Source organism: Ahaetulla prasina, chromosome 1 (genome assembly GCF_028640845.1).
Source record: "Ahaetulla prasina isolate Xishuangbanna chromosome 1, ASM2864084v1, whole genome shotgun sequence".
In the NCBI taxonomy this organism is placed as follows: Eukaryota; Metazoa; Chordata; class Lepidosauria; order Squamata; family Colubridae; genus Ahaetulla; species Ahaetulla prasina.
In genome coordinates, this window is record NC_080539.1 from 200,053,128 (window position 1) to 200,077,190 (window position 24,063).

The following is a 24,063-nucleotide window of genomic DNA, read 5'->3' on the forward strand; positions in this document are numbered from 1 at the left end:
TATATTGGTTTTAATGGGTTTTATTATTTATATTGTTCTTTTTTAATTATTTGGCTGTGTAGAATAAGTTTTTTAATTGATATTTTATTCTGTATTTATATGTACCTTTTTATTTGCCTGTGAACCTTGCTATCATGTCACTCCTAGTCCTTCTTTTCTCTAGACTATACATACCCAAGTCCTGCAACTTTTTTTTATATAATTTAATGTCCAGCCCCTTAATCAGATTAGTTGCTCTTCTCTACACTTTTCCCAAAGTCTCAACATTTCTTTTATATTGTGGTGACCAAAACTGGATGCAGTATTTCAGGTGTGGGCTTAGTAAGGTTCTTCTGTATAAAGCAGTACTAATACGTCACGTGATCTCACTGGTCTGATGACTGACCAGACTGCATGCTGTCATGGATCAGGCTACATGCAGTCATGACAGCATGACTGGTCTGAACAATGGTCATGACAGTGGAGTGGAGGAGAGTCTCTATATCTAAACACTGAGGAACATTTGTTTGCTGCTCTTTATCACCTTAGTTTTCTGGAGGGATTTGCTAAGAATTTAAATAGAAATAGCAATAGCACTTAGACTTATATACCACTTCACAGTGCTTTCCAGCCCTTTCTAAGCAGTTTACAGAGTCAGCATATTGTCCCCCAACAATCTGGCTCCTCATTTTACCCACCTCGGAAGAATGGAAGGCTGAGTCAACCATGTTGAGCCTGGTGAGATTCGATCTGCCAAACTGCTGGCAGCCGATGATAAGCAGAAGTAGCCTGCAGTACTGCACTCTAACCACTACACCACCGCAGGAAATGATGCTTTTCTCCTTTCAACATCAAAGCTTAATGGGTTGTTCCTCTGCCCTGGTCCTATTAGACCTCTCAGCGGCTTTTGATACCATCGACCATGGTATCCTGCTGCCGGTTGGAGGGATTGGGAGGGAGGCACCGTTATCGGTGGTTCTCCTCCTATCTCCGATCGGTCGCAGACGGTGTTGACAGGGGGGCAGAGGTCGACCCCGAGGCGCCTCACTTGTGGGGTGCCGCAGGGGTCGATTCTCTCGCCCCTTCTGTTCAACATCTATATGAAGCCGTTGGGTGAGATCATCAGTGGCTTCGGTGTGAGGTACCAGCTGTACGCTGATGACACTCAGCTGTACTTTTCCACACCGGGCCACCCCAACGAAGCTATCGAAGTGCTGTCCCGGTGTCTGGAAGCCGTACAGGTCTGGATGGGGAGAAACAGGCTCAAGCTCAATCCCTCCAAGACAGAGTGGCTGTGGATGCCGGCATCCCGGTACAGTCAGCTGAGTCCGCGGCTGACTGTTGGGGGTGAGTCATTGGCCCCGATGGAGAGGGTGCGCAACTTGGGCGTCCTCCTGGATGAACGGCTGTCTTTTGAAGATCATTTGACGGCCGTCTCCAGGAGACTTTTTACCAGGTTCGCCTGCTTCGCCAGTTGCGCCCCTTTCTAGACTGGGATGCCCTATGCACGGTCACTCACGCCCTCGTGACGTCTCGTCTGGATTACTGCAATGCTCTCTACATGGGGCTCCCCTTGAAGGGCATCCAGAGGCTTCAGTTAGTTCAGAATGCGGCTGCGTGGGTGATAGAGGGAGCCCCTCGTGGCTCCCATGTGACACCTCTCCTGCGCAGACTGCACTGGCTACCTGTGGCCTTCCGGGTGTGCTTCAAGGTTTTGGTAACTATCTTTAAAGCGCTCCATGGCATAGGGCCGGGCTACTTATGGGACCGCCTGCTGCTACCGAATACCTCTCACCGACCCGTGCACTCTCACAGAGAGGGACTCCTTAGGGTGCCGTCTGCTAGACAGTGTCGTTTGGCGACACCCAGGGGAAGGGCCTTCTCTGTGGGGGCTCCCACCCTCTGGAACGAACTCCCCCCAGGACTTCGTCAACTTCTGGACCTCCGAACCTTCCGCCGTGAGCTTAAAACATATCTATTCATCTGCGCAGGACTGGACTAGATTTTAAATTTATATTGGTTTTAATGGGTTTTATTATTTTATCTACTAAAACACACTCCTTTGATCAAATAATGGGACAAGATTATACACCCTTCAACTTTGAACTAGGACATACTGAGAGTTATGGATGTGCTTCTCCAGTCTTTCCCTGAAAGTAATGCAAGGTCCTTTTAAAAACTGGGTTATGGGGATTATGAGGAAGAGTAGAACACAGCACAACCTTTGCTGCTCATCAACATTCCTGCTTCACCCTGACCTGGGTTATTTCTGTATTTCACTAGACTATACATACCCAAGTCCTGCAACTTTTTTTTATATAATTTAATGTCCAGCCCCTTAATCAGATTAGTTGCTCTTCTCTACACTTTTCCCAAAGTCTCAACATTTCTTTTATATTGTGGTGACCAAAACTGGATGCAGTATTTCAGGTGTGGGCTTAGTAAGGTTCTTCTGTATAAAGCAGTACTAATACGTCACGTGATCTCACTGGTCTGATGACTGACCAGACTGCATGCTGTCATGGATCAGGCTACATGCAGTCATGACAGCATGACTGGTCTGAACAATGGTCATGACAGTGGAGTGGAGGAGAGTCTCTATATCTAAACACTGAGGAACATTTGTTTGCTGCTCTTTATCACCTTAGTTTTCTGGAGGGATTTGCTAAGAATTTAAATAGAAATAGCAATAGCAATAGCACTTAGACTTATATACCACTTCACAGTGCTTTCCAGCCCTTTCTAAGCAGTTTACAGAGTCAGCATATTGTCCCCCAACAATCTGGCTCCTCATTTTACCCACCTCGGAAGAATGGAAGGCTGAGTCAACCATGTTGAGCCTGGTGAGATTCGATCTGCCAAACTGCTGGCAGCCGATGATAAGCAGAAGTAGCCTGCAGTACTGCACTCTAACCACTACACCACCACAGGAAATGATGCTTTTCTCCTTTCAACATCAAAGCTTAATGGGTTGTTCCTTTGCTTTGCTACCATACCTTTGATTTGGATGACAGGAGAGCAAAAGTTAATTGATACAATTCCCTTTATGGGTATCTTGTAAAAGTCACTATGATGTCCTTCTGTTATGACTTCATATTGCAAATGACAGGAATAATGTAATCTAAGTCACAAAATATTATTTGATTAGGTTTGATCTTCAGATACCCATAACCCTGGCTGTATAGAGGGACTTGTTTTGATAATCAAGCATAAGAATTGATGAACCAGGTAAGTTTTAATTGTTCTGGAAGTATTTGCTCCTGCCACTCATATTCCCGAACCTCTAGTTTTTATTTGGAATGAGCAGGTACCTAAACCATTAATGTGGTTCTTTCCCACACCCTTGAACAAATCATAGAGCTGTTGTAGTTCCAACAAAATGCTTTTCATTCAAACCAAAAATTTCTATTTTGGTCTCATTCATCCACAGTCTACAGGACATTCTTCCAACGATCTTCGGACATATCCACAGGGTATTTGGGAAATAATGCTCTTTTGGGAGAGTAGTGGCTGGTTAAAAGTCAGGCTAGATTACTGTAAAATGTTTATTTAGGGCTGTCTTTGAAGATAGTCTATGAATCAGCTGCAGTGCAGTGCTGCCAGAGCTTAGATGGTCAAAATGCAATGTGATGAATCTGTGCTACTTCAACTATTTACTGATGCTGGTCTTGATATTTGGGACATTAAATCAATAAAAATAAATAAATCTTTGATTTGTTTCCATCCATTGCTTGTCTTGCCTTCTGGTGCTTTGGAAAAGAAGTTTACCCCCCCCCTTCTTTGTGGCGACTTCTCAAATATTGGAACCTTGCTATCATGTCACTCCTAGTCCTTCTTTTCTCTAGACTATACATACCCAAGTCCTGCAACTTTTTTTTTATATAATTTAATGTCCAGCCCCTTAATCAGATTAGTTGCTCTTCTCTACACTTTTCCCAAAGTCTCAACATTTCTTTTATATTGTGGTGACCAAAACTGGATGCAGTATTTCAGGTGTGGGCTTAGTAAGGTTCTTCTGTATAAAGCAGTACTAATACGTCACGTGATCTCACTGGTCTGATGACTGACCAGACTGCATGCTGTCATGGATCAGGCTACATGCAGTCATGACAGCATGACTGGTCTGAACAATGGTCATGACAGTGGAGTGGAGGAGAGTCTCTATATCTAAACACTGAGGAACATTTGTTTGCTGCTCTTTATCACCTTAGTTTTCTGGAGGGATTTGCTAAGAATTTAAATAGAAATAGCAATAGCAATAGCACTTAGACTTATATACCACTTCACAGTGCTTTCCAGCCCTTTCTAAGCAGTTTACAGAGTCAGCATATTGTCCCCCAACAATCTGGCTCCTCATTTTACCCACCTCGGAAGAATGGAAGGCTGAGTCAACCATGTTGAGCCTGGTGAGATTCGATCTGCCAAACTGCTGGCAGCCGATGATAAGCAGAAGTAGCCTGCAGTACTGCACTCTAACCACTACACCACCGCAGGAAATGATGCTTTTCTCCTTTCAACATCAAAGCTTAATGGGTTGTTCCTTTGCTTTGCTACCATACCTTTGATTTGGATGACAGGAGAGCAAAAGTTAATTGATACAATTCCCTTTATGGGTATCTTGTAAAAGTCACTATGATGTCCTTCTGTTATGACTTCATATTGCAAATGACAGGAATAATGTAATCTAAGTCACAAAATAGGTACAATTGCACAATATTTGTGTCCTTTGTGTAACAATGGCACAAAGCTTATGGCATTCTTTATCCATCCCCCTCCCCAACCATGTCCCCATTGATACTCACATTATACATCTAGCCTTTCGAACACATACTCTTTTTGCCTAATATGTGTTTTAAGACCCATTGGATGGGATCTTAGGATAGAAAGCTGAGAAGGCTGTCAAAGTATAAATACATTCTGGAATGAGAAAGAGGAATAAATGCAGGACTTGGGTATTGTACCAAATACAGCTGTTGTTGGCTGACAATATTCTTCTTTCAAGTGCAGCACTGAACATAGCTTAAAAGTCAGGCTAGATTACTGTAAAATGTTTATTTAGGGCTGTCTTTGAAGATAGTCTATGAATCAGCTGCAGTGCAGTGCTGCCAGAGCTTAGATGGTCAAAATGCAATGTGATGAATCTGTGCTACTTCAACTATTTACTGATGCTGGTCTTGATATTTGGGACATTAAATCAATAAAAATAAAATAATAAAAAAGAATATATGTTAGTTAAAATGCAGAAACTTGAATTTGAGGGCGAAAGAAGATGTGGTTTATATAAATGAGCATAGAAGCATTGAGATTGTGATTAAAATGTGGTAAAATAATATTTTACCACATTTTTTTGATCTGGTCAATGCTCTGTTCATAAACAATGTGTGTGTGTAGGGGGGGAATTAATAAAAATTGATTTTTTTTAAAAAAAAGAAATTTTCCCAACGGCAAGAGCAGCTCAACTACAATTTACTACCTTGGGTGTGTGTGTGTATGTGTAGATGCTTATTTCCTGAAAGTGTTTAAACAAAGGCTGGATGGCCATCTGAGGCAAATGCTATGCTTCCTTTCTAGGAAGGGGGTTGGACTAGATCAGGGGTGTCAAACTCGATTTCATTGAGGGCCGCATCAGGGTTGTGTTTGACCTCAGAGGGCCGGGGTGGGCATTTGACACAGGCTCAAGATGCATTTTTCCCCCTTTGCATTCAAAACAGTTATTCCAGTCAAAGGCAGATTTACATTTTGGCCCAAATAGTCTCAATTCCATAATGTACAAATTAAAGAACATATAGAGTCCCTAGCTGCTATGGGGCTTGACTCTTGTATAGGAGCAGATGTGAATATGTGCATTATATTGTCAGAACAGAGATGTTCAAAAGCCTAAAACCCATTTTGGCCAGCAGAGGCACCATGGGCCGGTCCTTTGATAATTCTAGGCCAGCCCTATGGGCCACATCTAAACACCCCATGGGCCGGATCCGGCCCCATGGGCCTTGAGTTTGACACCCCTGGACTAGATGCTCCGCAAGAACCTCTAATCAACCGTAATCTTATATGATTTCTGTTAAGTTTGGGTATTGACGAGGCAGGAGACCAGGTTAGTGACAACAGCTCTTTAATATAGTGTGACCCAGCAAAACTCTGGAGAAAAACCTCTCCTTATATACACTTCAGCCTGAGGCTGCATCCAATCAGAACCGAGATATTTCCCGCCTAAAACTCCCGCCAAAACTTACAGTAATACATTACACTCCTTCCCTCCCAGAAGGCACTTTGCCAATATTTGCATATTACTTCTCTACGTAGTCCTGCAGGTACGTGGGGCGTCTCCTGACTCTCCCGGACCTGCGCAGTTCACTTTCTGGAGTTGAGTCGAGCTTGCCGGAGGGACTTTTCGTTCCTCTGAGCTCCTCCTCCCGCCATCCGCCCTGGATTATTCGCCGGCTCGGACCTGCTGTCCTCTAGAGGGACCGGAGGGTGTCGCTGGACCTCGCCTGACTCAGATAAGTCTCTGTTTGGTTCTTTGCTTACGCTTTCTGTTTGTTCTTGGCCCAGTCAGCTGTGGGGTTAATTAAATCATAGTCAGGGCTGTTCTCGCCTAATTCTGCCTTATCGCTCAATCTGTTTCTTAATTGATCTATGTGGCGCCCAGATTCTGCCATCGTCTAGTTCCACTAGATAAGATTTGGGGCCCGCTTTGTCTATGACTATCCCCTCTTCCAGTTAGGGCCGCCGCTGTAATTATGTGCCCACACTGAGTCTCCTATGTTTAACTCTCGGATTCTATCTGGTTTTGTTTTGAACCCGTCCTGCACGTAGTTCGGTGTAGCCGGTCTAGCGGGCACCGTAGCTTCCGCCCATTAATAGCTCGGCTGGGCTGCGGCCGGTGGCCACACAGGGGTCCTGTGTTGGACGGTTAGGAATGCGCCGACGTGCCTGCCAATCGCCGGGCCGCTTCGTGATAGCGCTTCTTCGCACTCGGACAAAGCGTTCAGCAAGGCCGCTCGACGCAGGGTGGAACGGCGCTGAGAGGCATGTCGGATGCCCTCTTCAGCCAGGTACCCTTCAAATAATGCTGCGGTGAACTGTGGGCGTTATCGGACACGAGGGTGTCCGGTAGCCCGTGCGTGGCGAAAAGGTGTTTTAGTGCTGAGATGACAGCTCCGCGGTTGTGGATTTCATTAGGATGATCTCCAGCCATTTGGAGAATGCATCCACCACAATTAGAAATGTTTGGCCGTGGAAGGGGCCGGCAAAATCAATGTGTATGCGGGACCAAGGGCCTTGGGGTTTCTCCCACTCCAAAACTGGGGCCGTGGTGGTAGTGGTCTGGATTCCTGACATACTTGGCATCGGCCAACCCTGTCACTGATTTCCCTGTCCATTAGGGGCCACCAGACATAGCTCCTAGCCAAACCCTTCATCCTTACAATTCCTGGGTGACCCTCATGCAGGAGTTCCAGAACTTTTTTTCTCAGCTTCTCTGGAACTACCACCCTATCCCCCCAGAGCAGGCACCCCTTGCACAGACAATTCCCTCTTTTCTTTACAAATTCTTGAAACGTCGCCCGCAGCGGGCCATCCCTTGAACCCAACTGATTACAGTCCTTAAAACAACGTCCCGGTAGGAGGCCCGAGCCACTTCCTGCGATGTGACTGGCCCGAGTCCAAAGAGTCAATTAGTAGAACGGGGTGCCCGGGTGGGGTCCTCGATTTCCCTGGCAATGGGCATCTGCTCAATCGTCCGCATGCCCCAGCTCTTTCCAGGCCGATGCTGCAGCTTGTAGGAGTATGCGGTCAAAAAATAGTCCATCTGGTCAGTGTGGGTGAGGGGGCTACTGGGGTGGGGCGGTCGCCAGCCAGTAACCCCAATAGCGGTCTGTGATCAGTAACAATTTCAAATCACGCCCAAAAACGATTCGTGAAATTTTTCACCCCTGACACTATTAAAGAGCCTCCCTATCTAGCTGGCTGTAATTCCTTTCAGCCGGGGACATCGTCGTGAATAGAACGCTATAGGGCTTCAGTGCCGTTTGGGAGTCTGTGGCTAAGTACAGCTCCTACTCCATAGGGGACGCATCACAAACCAATACTAACGGCAGTCTGTTGTTGTATTGTATTAACAGGCTATCGCTTGATAGCAAACTTTTACTGCCTCAAATGCCCTATTCTCTGACTTCCCCACGACCAAACAGTGTTTTTCCAAGCAATTTATGCAGCGGTTCAGCAACGGTTGCCTTGTCTTTTAAAAACACGGCGTAAAGTTTACCAGACCCAGGAAAGCCTGGAGTTCTGTCTTGTTTTTGGGTGCTGGGGCTCTCTTTATCGCCTTGACTTTGCTCTCAGTGGGGTGAATCCTTTTTGTCAAAATGGCAAAAGGTGCATTGTCTATACTGATGCAAGCTCTATCCCTTGCTTACTTGTATGCCACATCATAACATGTAAAATTGGGACAGAGTTCACTCCCACCAACAGGCACCTACCAACAATATCAGGATGATTATCTTAGAGAAAACTAGCTGAGGTATGTTAATTAATCTAATGATGCTGCAAGGAGAAAAGAGAATTTATGAGAATTGTCCCCTTTCTTCCAGAAGTTAAAGGATGGATTTCAGTTCCAAGATCTTAAGATTCAAGCCATTAGTCTGGTAAATGCAAGGCACTGCTGATAATTTTAAACCAGCAATTCAATTATATTAGTGCAGTTAACTGATAGCACCCATTGCAGATTGGGTGGAAATCTAATGTAGGTGGCAATTAATAATAATTGCATGTTTACGAAACAATAGAGTATCAGTATTTTACATAATTCTGCTTAGAATAGCAGGTTATATAAACAGCTGTGTCCTAAAAGAAACCATTTAGTAGATGACTAATTATATCACAATTAAATATTTGCATGATTATCAATAAGAGTGATGCTTTTTCTAATCCAATGCTTTGGAGAAATGACACTTTTAGAAACAATGTGCTGGAACTGTGAAAACCATAGATAGGTTGAATTTACTCAACCTATTTGCTATGAAAATCCAGTCATTTTTAAAGGAGATTTAGGAACAATTATTTAAGTAGTAACAAGAGTGCTTGTAGCAGCTGGGATTTTTGTCAAAATGGCAAAAGGTGCATTGTCTATACTGATGCAAGCTCTATCCCTTGCTTACTTGTATGCCACATCATAACATGTAAAATTGGGACAGAGTTCACTCCCACCAACAGGCACCTACCAACAATATCAGGATGATTATCTTAGAGAAAAACTAGCTGAGGGTATGTTAATTAATCTAATGATGCTGCAAGGAGAAAAGAGAATTTATGAGAATTGTCCCCTTTCTTCCAGAAGTTAAAGGATGGATTTCAGTTCCAAGATCTTAAGATTCAAGCCATTAGTCTGGTAAATACAATGTACTGAAAACAAAATGTGACTTGTTTGGTTTTGGCATAGCTTGTGTGACCAGATATTGTGTTTGGTATATCATGATGACGGAATAGATAGGGAACTCATCAAATTTGCAGACAATACCAAGCTGGCAGGAACAGACAACACTCAAGAAGAAAGGCTTAAGATACAGAAGCATCTTGACAGATTTGAACATTGGGTGCTATTTAACAAAATGAAATTCAGTGGTGAAAAAAGTAAGGTTCTACATTTAGGCAAGAAAAACCAAATGCACAGGTATGGTATAGGTGGTATCTCATTCAATAGTAGTAACTGTGAAAGGGATCTTGAAGTCCTACTGAACAATCACTTAAATATGAGCCAGCAGTGTGCAGCAGCTGCCAAAAAAGCCAACCCAGTTCTAGACTGCATTAACAGAGGGATAGAATCAAGATCACATGAAGTGTTAATACCACTTTATAATGCCTTGGTAAGGCCACACTTGGAATACTGCATCCAGTTTTGGTCACCACAATGTAAAAAAGATGTTAGACTCTAGAAAGAGTGCAGAGAAGAGCAACAAAGATGATTAAGGGACTGGATGCTAAAACATATGAAGAATGGTTGCAGGAGCTGGGTATGTCTAGTTTAATAAAAAGAAGGACTAGGGGAGACATGATTGCAGTGTTCCAATATCTCAGGGGTTGCCATAAAGAAGAGGAAGTCAAGCTATTCTCAAAAGCACCTGATGGCAGGACAAAAAGCAGTGGGTGGAAACTAATCAAGGAGAGAAGCAACCTAGAACTAAGGAGAAATTTCCTGACAGTTAGAACAATTAATCAGTGGAACAACTTGCCTCTAGAAGTTGTGAATGCTTCAACACTGGACTTTTTAAAGAAGAGATTGGACAACCATTTGTCTGAAATGGTATGGGGCTTTCTGCTTGAGCAGGAGGGGTTGGATTAGAAGACCTCCAAAGTCCTTTCAAACTATTCTATTCTATTCTATTCTATTCTATTCTATTCTATTCTATTCTATTCTATTCTATTCTATTCTATCCATTATGCTGTGCAATCACAATTGCAGTTTATTTAGTCTGATCTATCAAACCAGTCATTCTCCTTATACAGCTTTTAAGATCCATTTAATCCTGAAGGGTAGTTTTGAGAGAAATGTTGCTGGCCCAGAAAACAAACACATTTGGATTTCTAGGCTCATCTAAGCATTAAGAGGTTTATTCGGCTTATTCATTTAAAGCCCAATATCACACTTTTACCATCCCAACAACTGCTGCCTGCCAGCCTCTAGAATTGTTCAACCTTCTTCAGAGCTGCCTCTGTGTGTGTGTGTGTGTGTGTGTGTGTGTGTGTGTGTGTGTGTGTGTGTGTGTGTATGTGTGTACACACACACACATATACACATACATATACTTCCCATTTAAAACCACAGTCTGACACGGGCTAAAAGCTACAACTCTCTTGTCTGAATGCTGCACACATGCAGCAATAGAAATTGGTGGCACCAAGGTTCCTATTCCTTTTTGAGAGTCTTCATTTTCACCCAGAGAACTTAAGAAGCCTTTGAGCCTCTCTTATCCTGTCTCTGTTAACCTCCGTTAATGGGCAGAGAAAGAAGCATTTGATATTCAGAATATACCTTCTGGCCAATGGGAGTTTTAGATTCTTATTATAAATGAAAACCACTTGAGCCTCACAGGTGAAAATGTTCCATAATTGAAGTGTTTAACCAAGAAGCAGGTCAGTAGATTATCACAACACCCCAGACAGGTTCCAGGTAGTGGGCCTGACCTTCTTGTAATACAAAGTGGTACTTAATCTTAGGCAATGTCCTTGCAGTAGCCCAGTAGTACAAATGTGCATACTGTACAGACCCATCAGATTGCAAAGTGGTTACAGTTTGTATGTCAAGACTGTTTAAGTACCGTATATACTCGAGTATAAGCCGAGTTTTTCAGCATGTTTTTTGTGCTGAAAAATGTCCCCTCGGCTTATACTCGAGTATATACGGCTTATACTCGAGTTTTTTTTCTTTTTCTTTTTTTCACATTATACCGGATGGTGCAAACTTGCCGGGCTTTTGCATTAGCGCGGGGAAGCCCTGCCGGTGCAGTGAGAGGGCGGGGCGGGGGAGCCGCCAGCCTTCTCGGCTGGGGGAGGGAGGCTTTCCCTGACCGGTAGCTGCCTCATTTCCCTCCCTCGGCTTATACTCGAGTCCCCAGTTTACCCCAGTTTTTTGGGGTAAAATTGGGGACCTCGGCTTATACTCGGATCGGCTTATATTCGAGTATATACGGTAAATGAAATGGGGAAAAAAAATCCTTGGGTGCCCAAGTTAGTTTCTGTGACCTCTCTCCCTCTCAAGTTTATCTTGCAGGTTTTCCATACCTAATTCGGTATGTTGTGAAGGAAACAGCTACCCTCCAAAACATACACCTAGTAAGGTCTTCTTTACCCAGTGGGCGGCATATACCACACCACCTCCTGCAAAGGGTGCATAATATTTATAAAATATTTATAGCCAACTTGTTATCCCAAAGACCTCACGGGAAATGGCTCAGTGTCAAACATACAACAATCATCGTAATAGTTGCAAAGGGACGCTTAAGGAACTCAGACTTCATGAGAAGGCTATGGTAACGAAGGCCGCAATGTGAGAATAAAAAGCTAGATCTTCACCTGGTGCTGAAAAGTAGATGATTGTAGTATTAGCCCGGTTTCCACAATGTGGGAGGCTCTTTTCCCACATCTCCCTAACATGAGAACTGGGGAAAGTACCTTTGGCCAAATGCTTGTTAAGTAGTCATAAACCATTAATGATGTTAAACATTATTGCTGAAGTCAATATCAGACTGGTGTTATTTAAAGATCTCTAAAGACTGCCCTGGTGGATAATTCTTGCTGGCTAATTCTGCACTAAATGAGACTTCTGAGTTGTCATCAGGAGGACTTCTTTGGATTCTAGTCAGTTCCAACAACTCTTCCTTTAAATCATCTCTCCTCAATGGGACACATTCCTCCAGATGAGGTTGACTAGTTTTCAGTGTCTCCAACCAGTATGCCACATAGATGTTGTGCTGGGGATAATGAAACCAATAGTCTGCCACACTGACTAGTGAGGAAAGCTGCTATAAAGAAGTTAATTTTCATTTTGCTTACACACAACAATACATAAGTTTCTAAAAAAAGTGGTTGTACTAGTCTGCTGAAGTAAAAGTGATGACTTCAGAGCTCGTCTATATATTATAATATAAACTTTTGTGGATTGTAATCCAATTCTCATATGTATGGAATGTAGTCTTATTCTAAAAACAAATACAGTTGGAGCACAAGGAAATGTAGGTAAGAGCTTCCATGTTTATGTTTTTCCTTACGAATTCCCAGAAATTCACGTGGCTGTACCTATTTTCCTCTCTCAGAATAGATGACATAGACAACAGTTGCTAGCAAATGACTTAATTTTTAAGTTACACACACACACACACACACACACACACACACACACACACACACACACCACTAATACTTAAATCCACCAAGGATTATGTTACTATGAACTTTGCTGCACTATCCAATCTCTAGTGTTTTTATATGCTAGATCAAGAATAAAATCCTTTTGTAGCTTTTTGCTGTTAAGTTCTGTGAAAATTAGCAAGGTGTCGATTCCAGCCTTATGAAATGTATTGGCATTCAGTGCTTTGTTTTTGCTAAATGTAAGTGCAGCAGTTATTTCACAGAGAGCTGCCAAATGATTTGATAGCGTTCTTTAGCTGATTAACTATCCTGCGTTGAACTGGAAATTCAATTGATTCTTTATTGATTGAAATAACTTAGAATGAGTTATCCCAGTATATGCAATGGGGGATATTTATTGCACTCTTTCTGTTCATTAAACAAGAGACAAATAATTTTTAGTTATAGAGATAATCTTGCCCATACTGCCTGAAACAAGAAGCAAATGAAAAGGCTATTGTGTGATGTCAGATGAACAAAGGGCAAACTTCCATAACTTGATGGCTTGCTAACATCCTGGATGGTGAAATCATTGTGGTAGTTAAATACATTTGCTTAATGTCCTTGAATGTCTAGAATATCTCTTACTTAGGATTCCTGGCTATTACTTGGGAAAGTTGGAATAAATGTAAATAGTTTGGAAATTACCTGTTTTTCTTTAATATATTATAACAAGCATGATATTTTCCTTATTTCAAGTGAAAAAAGAACACCGTTGCAACTTTCTACTGTCTCGTAACAGAGGGAATTAAATAAAACAGTAAGATGTGCTTAAGGGTGGCTTAGAAAATGTGAACCACATGCAGCCTCAAATTTGATGAGGCTGTTGCGATGATTTTCAAGTAGGGAGGAAATGCCTTACCTGCGGTCCTGGCTCAAAATGATTAGATAAAGATTTATTTGGCCACAATTAAGAATAAATGATCCCCCAAGAGTTTTCAAAGTTTGAAGTTGTGGTTGGGATAGGAGAATTAATTCAGTCTGTGCTTTTGAAAAGTTTCACAAATTTTTCATTAATGTGATGAAAACAATTTGACCCTAAAAAAAAAGTCACTCAGGCAGAGAGACTATTTGAGTGCTTTACTCTTAAAAAAATCCTCCTATTAAATCCCTTATGTGATGCTGAATGAGGATAGCTACTTTTATTATTTTTCTTCCCTAGACTCTTGGGGAAGAGAGTCAATTTCAAGTTTGTTTAGGTTACATTAGTGCCATCTTCCTGTCCATGCAAATGATGCCATCTTTTAACATGTTGGGTTTTTAACAGTTTTTCTTCAACTGGTTGAAAGCTCCTTCTACAATCCCAAGCCTTTGAGGGGAAATTATATGGGAGTAAGCACTGATGGAATAAATGTCATGAGTAGGAGAAGAGGGTTGTGTTGCATTGTGTTGTGTTGGAAAGGGACCTGTTGTTGAGATAATGTAGCAAGGCCATGGACTCCTCTACCTCATGGGTGTCAAACTCAATTGCATCATGTGATGTATCATGATGTATTGTGATGGTTTTTGTCTTTGCAGAGCCAGGGTTGGTGTGTCCTGCATATGGTGTGGCCTGCATACAAAACATATGCTAGACCAATTCTTGAATACAGCTCATCTGTCTGGAACCTGCACTGCATATTGGACATAAATACAATTGAGAGAATCCAGAGATATTTTACAAGAAGAGTCCTCCACTCCTCTACCCGCAATAAAATACCTTATGCCACCAGACTCCAAATTTTGGAGACAACTTAGAACTACACCAACTTTGGTCTGACCTAAGCATGGTACATAAAATTATCTACCACAATGTCCTATCTGTCAATAACTACTTCAGCTTCAACCACAACAATACACAAGCAAATAATAGATACAAACTCAAGGTAAACAGCTCCAAACTCGATTGCAGAAAATATGACTTCAGTAACAGAGTGGTCAATGCCTGGAATGCACTACCTGACTCTGTAATTTCTTCCCCAAACCCCCAAAACTTTAACCTTAGACTGTCTACTGTTGACCTCACCCCATTCCTAAGAGGTCTGTAAAGGGCGTGCATAAGTGCATCCATGTGCCTACCGTCCCTGTCCTAATATTCCTTTTTTACTTAGCCTTTTCATGTATCCAAATTATGTTTATACTTTTGCTTGTTATCATATATATTATTGACTAAATAATAAAATAAAATAAAATAAAATGATGCATCCGGCCTATGGGCCACCAGTTTGACATCCTGCTCTACCTAGCAATACCACTAAGTCATGCTATCTTTCCTTCAGCAAATATTTCCCAGGTAATGCTGTGTAAAATAAAAATAGCATCCTCTGATGTCAAATATTTTTAAAGACAGCATCGCCCCTTGTTTTGGAGGCCACATAAATAAACAAATAATGCTGGCCTTTCAAACCAAAGAAAGGCAGGACGGCTTTCCCTGCTCTTGATAAGGCCTGTTCTGATGAACTAGCTGGTCTGCTCCTCAGCCAATTGCAGGTGATTTCTTTTATGTCTTTGATAACAGATGGGACAGTAAATCATGTGTCCCTTGAATTTGGTCAAGGCAACTGCATGAGAGCATTATCTTATAGCTATAGTACTAACATTTTTATATTTCTTGTAAGAAAAAAAGGAAAAACCTTGAGATTATACAGTGTCCCAAAAGTGAGAAAGAGGGATGCTGACAGGTTTGTCCATCTTTAGGTCAGGAAGGTGCTTCATCTGCTGCCATAACTAACCCTACATTTTTAGTACCAACACTGGATATGATATAGACCTGAGTGAGGCATCCTTGAAAAGGCACTGGTTCAAAAACAAAATTCAAAATATCTAAGAAGATAAATAAATATCTAAGAAGAAGAAGAAGAAAATGCATAAATATATAAAAACAACTCCATTTTTGAACAGCAGAATAAACCACGATAGAAATAATATTGATGTGAAAACCAGTTCATACATGGAAAAGGATCATCAGCCTAGGATGTTAAAACTGCTGAAACAAGATTCTCTCCATCAAAAAATTACCCTCCTTTAAACTGCAGTCAAAAATTACCACAATAAATCCAGAATTCTTCATAAAGTGGTACATTCTAACTTTTCAGTTTACACTTCAACAAAAAAGTCACATCTTCATATCTTCAGTTGTTTTTCAATACTGTATTACAAACTGATTCACACCAAGCTAAAATGAGATAACCCTACAATAAGGGCACAACACACACCTCCCCACCAATATTTATAGAGAGACGGCAGCTCCGACCACGCTTTGCTCGCACAAGCATGAAGCCAAAAGCACCAGCCTGAAGATGATGACTGAGACCTCACTGAAATGTCGCCAAGATACTCTCAACCTTACACGGGAAAAGACCCGAATATGTCAAGACTTACATATCTATACCCGTGAAAACCTACAAAAACAAGCATATATATATATATTCAGTTTGCTTAATCCACATGAATGCAGCCTTGGAAGTAATGGAGTTTCAGTAAATCTGCTTTTCCAAATTGTAAGATAGGGAAGTGTTCAAATCTACTCTAAAAATGAGGCACTGATAGTTACAGATGATAAGAACATAAAGATGTTTTGCTAGAATAAGCTTTTGGGTTTCCTTAAGTGATTGGTGGAACTCTATAATTTGACTCAGCTCATTTTGGACTTCAGCATCACCAATTCATTGCCTAATTCTTTCCTTGGTCTTAACCAGTCGCAGTTCTGAATTAGCAGAAACTCAGAGGAACACAGTTTACTTCTGACATTTATCCACCCTTTAGATCTATAATTATCCCCTGTAATTAACGAAAGTAGCCCCATAGGAGTAGACTGAGCATTCGCCAAGCAAATAGAATTGATTGCCAAATGCTGGCCTCTCTTCTGGGCAGTCCTGCCTCCAGCCTCAGGGATGCATTTGGGACGCTTCCTGGGGATGAGAATGATGTTTCTTAGATTGTACTTTCTTGCAGGGAGCACAGCTGAAACCAAATCCCACTTACACCCCATATAGTGGATATGCAATCAATTTTACTTTATATAATTTACCTGCATCTGCAATGGCCTATTCACCTGGGTTTAATGATATCTTAAAATGATTTCCATGCTCATATGGGCCATGGAGGAGGCATAACTGGCTTGGGTCTAGTTGCTTCTGGAAGAATGAAGCCCAGGTATTTAAAGCACTGGCCTTGCTCAATAATTATTTGATTTCTCCCTGTTAATTATGAATTTGGATACTGTCAGAAAATACCATACCTTTTGTTTTCTGATGGTTTCTTACCAGCTGCTCCTCCTTCCAAGGCTGAACCACAGCATGGAAGGCTCTCCTGAGGCTAATCCAAGTCAGTGACAGGATTGTGGTATTGTGGGCATAAAGTAGGATTAATCATTGTTTGTCTCTTCTGTCTTTGGGGCATGAAAGCGGAGCCCATGAAGAGGTTTAACCAGGGGATTTTATAAAAAAAAACAAGAACAGGGTCGGGACACACCTTTCTTTTCTGGTTGAACTTTTGCTCAACAGTCCTCCTGCATGATTGCATCTAAGCATGATATTTTCCTATAACTTAGACATTAATGATGCCATATAGTGGTGGGATTTTTTAAGCTTGTCCTATGAAAGTGTTCTGGATAATTGACAAAAACTACACACAGTTGTGAATTAGTGTCCCATATGCTTTTATCTGCTATGGGCTGCAGGATCAAGCCTACTGATCTCCCTTCCTTGAAATTAGTCTACACATCGGTTGTTCTTGTTCTATCTGGTCACAGAATTTCCACCATAGGTGCCAAGCATATAAATTGCCAGCTATAGTCAGAAGGCCTGTACTTTACTGGCTTCTGTCCATCTCCTTTTCTGAAAATAAGGATGACTATCACAACATCTCAATTTTCTGGGAGACGTATTATACTATCCAGAGAAATAAAGAGAAATGCAAGAATCAGGGCCCAGGAATCAGCATTAGCCCTAATTAGATGGAGCTTCACAGAACATAGAATAATCATGTTGGAGAGGACCTTGGAGGCCTTCTACTAGCCAATCCCAAGATGAGAAATCAGTGACATATACAGTAGGAAATTCTAATCAAGAAAGCCATTGTTCCCCATATTAGTCCCCATGGAATTGTGCATTATGGTAATCGAAAAGACTGTACAAATGAGGCACTTTGAAACAAGTGGCCATATATACAAAGTATTTCTTGTCAAGATGTGAAAGCAGTTATGTCTTTATTTAGAATTGTATAGCTACTTTTGAAACCAGCATCCATTTGTTCAGCATGGTATGAGGACCCCTGTGTTGGGTAGGGGGTTGGACAAGAAGACCTCCATGGTCCTTTCCACCCTTATGATTCTATGAGTGTTTCGGCATACAGTGTATTCACTGTAAAATGAAGAGCCAAACTGGAAAAAGATATGGCTGTTTTAATGATTCAAAAAGTGGTGCTTCATCAATGGGCATCTGATGAGAATGTAAGGACAGCAAATAACAAAATGTATATCCTGATATTGTGGCATAAACTCCGCCTCTTCTGAAATGGCATCTTAATGTTGTACACAAGGATGTAAGGGGCAGAGCTTGTGTTCTGATGTCTCAATGTACTGTATATTTTGTCGTTTTGACAAAACCTCTGCTTGCTGCAGCTACTCCTGGCTTTATATAAACTCCCATACATTCCAATTTTGAAGGACTGGCAATGCTTGAGTATTCTGGCTTCTGGTTTAAGGGTTTACAAGGTATTTTTCCTCTTCCTTTCTTGAGCTGCTAGATTTTTAGTTCATAAATATTAAAATAAATATTTTAGTTCGATTTATTCTATGAGAACAATGTGGCACAATTGCAGATGAAAACTGACTCTTTTACAGATATGTAATAATTACAAAATATAGTCAATAAATGCTTGAAGAACAGTTCGGTGAGATTCTCTGGTCACTCAGATTGAAATTACAGCCCAAGTTTGTTCTTGCTTTCCTCCTTGAAATGGGTCTTTGGACAAGGATTGGGGAGACTAAGCAAGGCTGAATTAAATCTCCCAGAAAGTTACAGATCTGAAAAAGCAGTTTGACTAATAGAGCTTAAACGTACTGATGCCAAAGGCTTCGCCAGGATTTTTAATTTTTATTTTACCAGATTTTATCTAGATTAACATTTACTTTCGGTTTTGAGACTTACTTGCCTAGAGTGACCAGGTGGCAGAGTGTTAAAGTATAAATTGAAGCAGTACCACCACCATCAATTTAAAAGTATAGTTCTTGGCTATTTGATTCTTCCAACATCTAAATCAGGAGTAGTCAACCTTATTGACTACTTACAAAAGCCCACTTTTGTATCTCTGTTAGTAGTAAAATTTTCTAACCGCCCACCGGTTCCACAGTAATCTGCCATGTATCGTTGTCTGCGCATTCCTTTCGCGCATCATGGATTGGGTTTGGGGGGGCGGCGGCTACCAGCTCTGCTTGTCTGTTACAGCTGGGTGGTATGGGGGGAGATGCACGAGTTATTCTGGGACCAGGCTCTTTTGTTTGTGGTCGCACTATAGTGCCATTTAGTTTCACTTATGTAACGTGAATTAAATTTATGCGCGGGCGATACAAATAGTATATTTTCAGAAGTTTAAATTGTCACGGGGAATTTTATGAAAACCTAATGAAAATGTTTTTAAATAATGCTATGATTTTTTTTAAAAAAGTCAATTAAATTAAAAAAAAGGAAAGTGCTTCAGTATCGGACAAAACCCCTACCGCCCACCATGAAAGTTGGAATGCCCACTAATGGGTGGTAGGGACCAGGTTGACTACCACTGATCTAAATGGATATTTTCTAATGGATGATTTTGTTCTTCCTTGCTATCTGCATAGAAATAGTGGGTAAATAGAGAATTGTGTTTTAAAAGACTTTTGTGGAAGTTCTTTAAATAGAAATTTCCTTGAAATAAATTAATCTCACTCAGATTCAAGACTGAGATGCCTAGAATTAAAATGAGGGCTGGAGAAATGAACAGTTACTATCTTAAGAGCCACTTTTCCCACCAAACTCTGTCAGAAGCCTACCCATTGAGATAGAAAAGAGCAATTAAACAGAAATGTATGGGCTTTCAATAGATTTCCTTGTAGCCAGTGAGTATGATCAGTTAAACAGGTTTTTTCTTCAAAGTCCTACTCATATGGAATATTGCAATAAGGTTAAAATGATCTCACAGCATAGAATAGTGTGGGTTGCAAAATTAGTTGTGAACTTGCAAATTATCAAAATACACTTAGCTACCAAGATAGAGGAGACTACGGTTAGGACAATAACTTCTGCACTTTTGCAGGATAGATATTCTAAAATCCCATTAGCTGCACACCTGTGTCCGTGTAACTGTGGAGAGACTGAAACAAAATGGCATGATAAGTTATTCTATTCTTTCTAGAATTATATTTTGTGCTTTCAGTACCATTGTTCGGGCAGAATGGATGCGTTCCAGGCTAGCTTTCTTCTTTTTGATACAAACTATTATCTACAGTATTCTATTACAATCTGCACATTAACCAAATTTTGCATAGAAGCATTGAAAATGAAGCAACAGATGATGCAGACGTGACTGTTATTCCACGGATACATAATTTTTTCTAAATGGGTTGATCTTTGATCATAAAGACTTGTCTATTGAACTTTATGCTCATATACTGAATTTAACAAACATTCATTTATTTATGTCCTGCACCTGGCTTTACCCATTTCTATTGTTCCATCCATGTTTTTTCCCCTGTTCCCTCTCTGGGGTTCAAAACAGCCTCAACCTATCATACAGTCCCCACCCCCCCAATGTGACCTGCAGCTTAAAAAGGTTGCTTAGTTCAGTTTGTAAACATCATAAAGAAAATTAGCAAATGGCTAATCAGTGGCAGAATGTGTATGAAGAAGACTATGTTTCTTTCTGACTTTTCCCTCTGGGTGTATTTACTCAGGGAGAAAGCCTGAAATTAAGGGCATAATCCACTGACAACATCTGATTCAGAAAACAGGTAACTTTGACTCAGGCCAATTTGATTTGAGACCAGTATCAGGAATGAGTGCTGGAAACTTAAAGTTGTTGAGGGTTGGGTTTTTTTTGTCCCTATTCAGCAATTTGGAAACTAAGAAAAAGTGCCCCCCCCTCACTTTTTAAGGGAAATTGAGAAAAATTGCAGGTGCACCAAACCTGATCCAGCTCAGAGAAATTAAATCAGAGAATTTAGACATTTCCTTTTTAAAGTGTCTACAACTTACTTTGTTCCTAGATAGAAATTGATATTATATGCAAGCATGAAATACAATGAATTTTGTAGAAGGGAAAACTTTCCAGATTTGGGGGATGAAATAAGGATTGTTAATATATCCTGTTGTTCACTGGGCAATGATTATAAAAGGATTAGACTAAATAGCTTGGTTTAGTAAAGTTGCTAAATTATAAAGTGCAGGGTAGCTATTTTCCTCTAAATTTGGTTGTTTTTTAGAAGAAAAATGTCTAATTATTTGTTGTTGGGTTTGGTGTTTTTTTTTAATAAATAACATTTGCTCACAAAAAATAGTAACTCCCTGTTTTGTTACAAAACAAAGCAAAACATACAAGTAATTTCTACCAGCAAGGGTTGATCCATCAAGTGCTTAATTTTAATTCAGCTATCCATGTTTTCTCCAAGAAAGCACTTTATTTCCTGTCAATTATTTAAACAATTTATTTTTGGAGGTGGATTTGAGATGCTGTGAATGAGTTTTTCATCTGAAAGAAACCTGTCCCTTCCACATATCTGCAAAAGTGGCTTTGAAGGGCCACTTGTGAAGCAGTGAGAAGAAGGCCCAATCTCGCTTATTTTGGGGAGAATGTAAACTATCTCAACTGAACCAGGAGGGTGATGAGGTCACAGACCTGGCAGGAAGTAACTGGTATTAAAAAGTTTTATGGCGACAGCTTACAAATCTGTAACTTGTATCATGCTTACTTACCTCAAAGGAAAAGTGGTGGTGCCTCAGAAGCAGGCTGTGTATATTGACCTTTTGGGAAGCTCCATTCCTTATTAAATTAAATGTCATAAAACTTTATAGCTTACAGTGCTTCAGAGCAAAATAGCTGGCAATTAGCAGAATTAAAGGGTGAACAAACTCTACTATAATGAAAAATCTCCTTCTTCTTTGTTAGTGTCTCCTAATGTTTATGCCTCCCCCTTTTTCTTTAAAATTACGTATAAGGTTGGATGTGTTTGAAAAGTGCAGATTTCAACTGTGCTGGCTTTTCAGTTCTCCTATATATTTGTGTGATCACCTAAAATTTCTGATAGACCAAATGTCTCCTCCAGCCTTAAAATGAAACGTTGCTTCACATGTCTACCATACATTGTTGTCCTCAGTGCAGCTGCCGGAGCAGTTCAGCCACTAAAAGTTTTCTGAGGGCTCTGCAGTTTTTCGCAGCCTCATTGCGTAAATATGATGTATGTGCCAAGCTAATATGAGAGAAATAGAAATGCTTATGCTTTCTTTCAAAGTTCATATAATGAAAATGACATAGCTCTATGATGTCAAACCTAGCTCATAACCTTGCCCAATTTATTTTTAATGCTATGTTTTGCATTTTGTCACGTTGTATTACATTATGACATTTTTAGTCAAGGAATTTCAGGGGGCAGGGCCCAGGAGAAGAGCCTTTTTTGCTGTGACACCAACCCTTTGGAACATCTTACCCTCTGAGGTGAGATCCACTTCCACCCTCCTGACTTTTCATAAGGGCCTTAAAACCTGGTTCTGCCAGATGGCTTGGAGCTCCAATGGGGGAGCTTCACACTGGAGGTGGTTGACTAATTGAAAGCTAATCCCACCTTCCTCTCACATGTATATTTGGCTCCCTCCTTCTCCATCTTACGTTAATGGTTTTATTTTGTCTGCTTTGTCATTTTATATCAGATAATTTTAATATTTTTAAATATGGCAAGTCACCTTCCCATTTCTCTCCCATTCATCTGTCCACCATGGAAAGTACCAGTTCGAATATCAGAACAGACTTGAGTATTGGGTCATAGTCCCAAAAACTATATTGGATCTGCTAGTATGTATATTCAACAGGGAACTCTTGCAAATGTTAGTACAATATTTCAATGAGTCAACATAAAGGTTATGCACCATTAGTCAAATGTTTAGGCATATGCTTCAACAAAAAAATAGCTCCTGAGCTGATACTAAATAGCAATGTCCACAAATTGTCAAAGATGAGACATTTATTGCTCCTATAAAGTCTCCTGCCACTGAAAGTCCGTTGTTCAGATTCTTTGTTCTTGATCTTCCTGATAAGAGAATTTCTAAGAGAGAATGGAGCCTTCTGATTCCACTTTATCCAATTTCCGCAGCACTCAGTGTCAAGTGTACAAACAATATTTTCTAATAGGTACAGAGATTCCTCTATAAGATAAAAAGTGATAGCTGACCAAAGGTCACATATTTGGACCCGTGCCTTCCTGGTTGGTGCTGGCCTCCCGGGAAGTGACACGAGGCTGGCTCCAGGGGATTACCAACGCTTCTTTGTTGGAGGGAGTTTTCCCTGCCGCCTTGAAGGAGGCGGTGGTGAGACCCCTCCTCAAGAAGCCTTCCCTGGACCCAGCTATTTTAGGTAACTACCGTCCGGTCTCCAACCTTCGCTTTATTGCGAAGGTTGGAGAGAGTGCTGTAGCACGGCAGCTACCCCAGTACCTGGATGAAGCTGTCTATCTGGACCCGTTCCAGTCCGGCTTCTGACCTGGGTACAGCACGGAGACAGCTTGCGTCGCGTTGGTGGATGATCTCTGGAGGGCCAGAGACAGGGGTCATTCCTCTGCCCTGGTCCTATTAGATCTCTCAGCAGCTTTCGATACAATCGACCATGGTATCCTGCTGCGCCGGTTGGGGGGGTTGGGAGTGGGAGGCACCGTTTATCGGTGGTTCTCCTCCTATCTCTCCGACCGGTCGCAGATGGTGTTGACAGGGGGTCAGAGGTCGACCGCGAGGCACGTTACCTGTGGGGTGCCACAGGGGTCGATTCTCATCAGTGGCTTCGGGGTGAGATATCAGCTGTACGCTGATGATACTCAGCTGTACCTATCCACCCCGGGCAACCCCAACGAAGCTATCAAAGTGCTGTCCCGGTGTCTGGAGGCCATACGGGTCTGGATGGGGAGGAACAGGCTCAAGCTCAATCCCTCCAAGACGGAGTGGCTGTGGATGCCGGCACCCCGAT